The following is a 5,241-nucleotide window of genomic DNA, read 5'->3' on the forward strand; positions in this document are numbered from 1 at the left end:
CTGGTGTGGGACAGAGAAAAAACAATATTTTTATTTAAAGCAGGTTGATTATAAATATAATCTCTTTCTAAAGAAAAAAAGGGGATAGTTTAGATATGATAAGATGAAAGGGTAGATTAATGAACCTACTTTTAAAGAGTAACAACTTGTTTAAAATGTTTTACATCGCTATAGATTTTAGTTTATTGATACAAGTTTAAACTTAATTTTGTTATACTGTATATATATTTCTATTCTTATTTGAGGTATTATGTTTATGTAACTCATTTAAAATTATAATGGATAATTAAAAAATAGATTAATAATTAGTCATCTATGATATTCATATTTATAGCCATGTTAGTTAAGTCTTCTAGATATACATAGTTATATTTCAGATAGATAGGTAGTCTTCAAACACTTCAAAGACGTACAGAATACGGCATTTAAAATGTTTTAAAAATTTAGACTTTTTGGACAGTGAGACATGTCTGCTCCTGACAGCACCGATTTACTTCAGAGAGGAGGATGGGCATCGAAGACACTCCATACGGAGTTTATCTTCATCTTGACAAAAATAGCCATTTGGGCAAGAAACTGTTCTTGCCTGGACTGCTTGATCAACTGGACGTGCAGGACCCATAGAAAGGTGACCACTGAACTTTGCTTGACAAAATGGTCCTTCAGGTTCCTGCTTTGCAGAGAAAACTGCCAGACATTCTATAGGACACAGAGAAAAGTAAATAAGAGACTCTAGGCCTGTGGGCTGAAGACAGATGCCCCAACTTTACAAGAGAACTTTGAATGACTGTCCAGGCTGCCAGCTGTCTCTGTCTACCCTACAAGACTCCTAAAAATTGCTTATATCCTTCTCCATTTCTCAGGTAGTAATATATCCTTCTGAGGTCTTTGATGTGGTTAAAGACTAGATACTTACAATTTTTCTTAGTTATAATAAAAGATAAGTTAGATATAAAACCTTAAACTTACCAATATAAGATAGATAGGATCTCTTCTTTAATATTATAACTATAATTCTTGCTTGATAATTGTTTTGTTATATGTAATTTTACTATGTTAAAGTTAAAACCTTCCTTTTTAAGAAAAGAAAAGGGGAAGTGCTGTGGGATGGTCTGTATGTCAAGTGTGTTGCTGATTGGTCAGTAAATAAATCACTGATTGGCCATTGGCTAGGCAGGAAGTATAGGCGGGACAAGGAAAAGAATTCTGGGAAGTGGAAGGCTGAGAAGGAGACACTGCCAGCCGCCATCAGGACAAGGAAGATGTAAAGTACCGGTAAGCCACAAGCCACGTGGCAAAGTAAAGATTAATAGAAATGGGCTAAATATAAGAGTAAGAGCTAGACAATAACAGGCCTGAGCTAATGGCCAAGCAGTTTAAATAATGTAAGAGTCTATATGTTTATTTTATAAGTGGGCTCTGGGACTGGCGGGACTTGGTGGCGGGAGCTGGAGAGAAATTCTCCAGCCTGAGAGAGATTTGCCCTGACCGTGGGCCAGGCAGGAAAACTCTAGCTACAGACTGTTAGATCTGTCTTGATAACATTTAATGTTGTTTCTTCACATTGCTGAGGCACTGAAATTTTAATATATGCAACAGAGTCATGCTAATAACTCTGCCTATGGAGGGATGGTTAATGTTTTCTAGTTGGGTGTTCTCAAATTACTTATAAACTTCATATTCTTTGTGTTTTGAAAATACAATCAGAGACCCATAGGAAGAAAACCTTTTCTCTCTCTTTTAAATTAGGGAAATATGAACATAAATGGTTGTATTTTTAAAAATAAAACAATGCTAGTAATAATTTTCACCAGATTCAAATTTTCAGAATTTCTTACCATTTTTTTCTGGTTTCTCTCAGCCTGTGTGTTGACGTGTATTTACCCTTTTCACTCTTCTTCTCACCTGTTTCTGTGTCTCTGGGAATAGTGTGAAATTTCCACTTTTGTCTGTTAGAGATGCATTACAGGAAGCAATGAAGTCTAATGTTGCCATTAATACACTCAATTCTTTCAGGATGTTAGAAGTATATATTGGATATTAATGCAGAAAAAAAGAGCATTAGTGGAACTGTGAAGACTATTAAAGCATTAGAGGAATTATGAAAACTGTGAGTTCAATTTCCATCTTTTTTTTACTCCCACATTTGATAACCCACAATATGTTTGATCATGGCATTGTATCCTATTTATTGGGTAACTTGAGCTAAGACAGACTATTGGCCTGATGAGACAATAAAACAATTTGAGCTCCTAAAAATTAATACACATTTCAATGTCTTCTTCCTGGTTGTACTGATGTGATTAAATTTATTTATCTCAGGTGAAAAGAATATGGTTCCTGAGAACTTGCCAGTGGGGATTCTTTTCTTTTTGCAAACAGCTGTTGAAATTCTTGGCAATTGGTCAGTTCTTTTTCCTTATATCATGTCTGTATTCACTGGAAAAAGTCTGATGCCCAAAGACCAGATTTTAAGGCATCTGACTTTAGCCAATTCCTTGGTTATTATCTCAAGAGTAATTACTCACATAATGGTACAGCTGGGCTTGCGATATCTCCTGGGTGACCTTTTATGTAAACTCACTCTCTACAGTAATCGAGTGGCCCGGGCCATTTCCCTGCACTGCACCTGCCTCTTGAGTAGCTTCCAAGCAATCACAATCAGCCCCAGCAACTCCAGGTGGATGAAGCTTAAACACAGAGTCTCCAAATACATGGCTCGGTCCTGCTCACTCAGCTGGCTTGTGCATCTGCTTCTAAACAGCAAAACAGCTATAGATGTGATGGGACCTGATACTAGCAAAAACTTCACCAAGAAAATCAAGTTAGGGTACTGCTCAGCATTTGTTTTTGACAATACTGTAACTTTACTAAACCTGCCATTGCTTTGTTTCACAGATGGTCTCTGTTTGGGTCTCATGATCTGGGCCAGTGTCTTCATGGTGAGCATCCTCTGTAGGCACAAGAGTCAGTTACAGCACATCCACAGTGCACAACACACCCCCAGAGTCTCTCCTGAAGACAGAGCCACAAAAACCATCTTGACCCTTGTCTGTACCTTTGTCCTCTCCTATTCAATGTCCTTCATATTAGTTATCTATACTGTGGCATTTGACAATCCAAGTCTGTTGATAATCAACATATTTACATTCCTAGACACATGCTTCCCCACATTTTGCCCCTTCATCCTCATCCGTAATAACAAATCTGTTCCCAAGAATCATTTTCCCTGCTGTAGGAGAAGGTAATTTAACATGGTGATTTGTGTGTTATGATAAATTTAAATATTCTTTCATCTATTACTGATCATTAGACTCACACATGACCAGGTGTTGTTTAGCAAATTAATGCTTCTCTAAATTAAGCATTGCCAGTTGTTACTGCAGTCAAAATGCTGCCTAAGCAGTTCCATGACATGAAGATATCCCTTTGTTTTTGTTCTAAAAGCTAAGAGATTGGGGATCATCATGTACTAGGTGGAGCTGCAGGAGTTCAATGGATGAGAGAGAGGAAGTGTGATATGAGCAAGAGATATCGAGACCATAATTTGGAAAAACACAGGAACAAAGTGCCAAACTAGCGGAAACTCATAAACTGTGAACCAATAGCTGAGGAGCCCCCATGGAACTGGGCTAGGCCCTCTGGATAAGTGAGACAGTTGATTAGCTTGAACTGTTTAGGAGGCTCCCAGGCAGTGGGACTGGGACCTGTCCTTGGTGCACGAGCCAACTTTTTGGAACCCCCGGCCTATGCTGAGACACTTTGCTCAGCCTTGGTGCAGGGAGGAGGGGATTGGACCTGCCTCAACTGAATGTACCAGGCTGGGCTGACTCCACAGGGGAGACCTTGCCTTGGAGGAGGTGGGAATCAGGGGTAGATTGCAGGGGAAGGCTGGAGGGTGGAAGAAGGGAGGACAGGGCAATCTTTGGCTGATATGTAAAATGACTAGAAAATCACTTATGAAAAATTAAAAAAAAGAGTATAATATGTTTAAAGATATCTAATTAGCTGTTGAGGTATGTGTTTTTCTTCAAGCACAGCCTGGACTCTGGTCCCACTGCTGCAACTGAATTATAGAAAAAAAGAGCAAAGAGAAATCCAGAATCTTTGGCACGTGAGAATAACATGTTTATGTGATCAATTCCATTTTATTCATTCACGTTTTGGCTTCACTGATGTTCTGCATCTGATCTTATGATGTGGGTTTGTGGCTCCACTTCCAGGTTCCTCTATGGGAAGAAATGACAAATGCTGTCTATTTGCTGTGCCCATTGTTTCCTCAGACTTTCCTGGGAAGACAGAGACTTTCCTAGTCATCCCAATTCTGCTGTGGGCCATTGTTACCTCCTACTCAGTTGCTTGCACCCTGGCATTCTGTTTGACAGTCTGTGACAATCCAAGGCTGTGGAGGTTAACCTCTACATTTCTACAAGCATTCTCCATACGTTGTCCTACTGTATTCATCAGTGTTCCCAAGTTAGTCTCCATACTCACTTTTTCCTGCCATGGGAAAAGATAATATTTTTCTCATCTCTCAATGTGTCACAGTTGTTGATTTCTGTTCATGAATATATACATATGTTCTTTATTATTTGTGCAAGTCTAACATTAGGTAACATGATGGTTAATATTGATAGTCCACTTGATAGGATCTAGAATCACCAGCAAACAAAATCTCGATACATCTTTCAGGGAGTTTAAAGCTGGGTTAATGGAGGTAGAGGACCCACTCTAATTCAGCACAGCCATTGATTCTTTGGTTAGATTCCTGGACTGAATAAACTGGGGAAAACAAGTTGAGAACTGGCATGCATCTCTCTTTGCTATCTGTTTACAGATACCATGTGTTCAGCTGCGTCAACCTCCTGATACCATGATTCCTTCCCATGATGGACTGTGTACTCAAACTGCAAGCTGAAATAAACCATTTCCACCTTAAATTGTTTTTGTCATTTTTTTAGTCAAAACATTGAGAAAATTAACTAAATAACTCAATAGCATTCTGAATTGTACTGATAAAATCTTATGAGTCATTGTGGTGGCTACAGCATATTTAAATGGAGTTAAATTTTGAGGCTTTATTTGTCTTTTTACATTGCTGTAAAATGGACATCTCAATGCCTGCTGGCAGAAGATAGCAAATACTGCAACTTTTGGGAGGCTGTCAACTCAAGTTGATCTTCCAGGACTTACAACATTATGTAGAATAGGGTTTATATTTTTCCAACTTATCTGATTAGT

General features: G+C 38.5%; 1 pseudogene; it reads left to right on the forward strand.

The window, feature by feature from the left end:
- The first annotated feature begins 2,297 nt into the window (after positions 1-2,297).
- LOC131902723 (vomeronasal type-1 receptor 2-like) lies at positions 2,298-3,248 on the forward strand (annotated as a pseudogene).
- Positions 3,249-5,241: the final 1,993 nt, after the last annotated feature.

Source organism: Peromyscus eremicus, chromosome 1 (assembly GCF_949786415.1).
Source record: "Peromyscus eremicus chromosome 1, PerEre_H2_v1, whole genome shotgun sequence".
NCBI lineage: Eukaryota > Metazoa > Chordata > Mammalia > Rodentia > Cricetidae > Peromyscus > Peromyscus eremicus.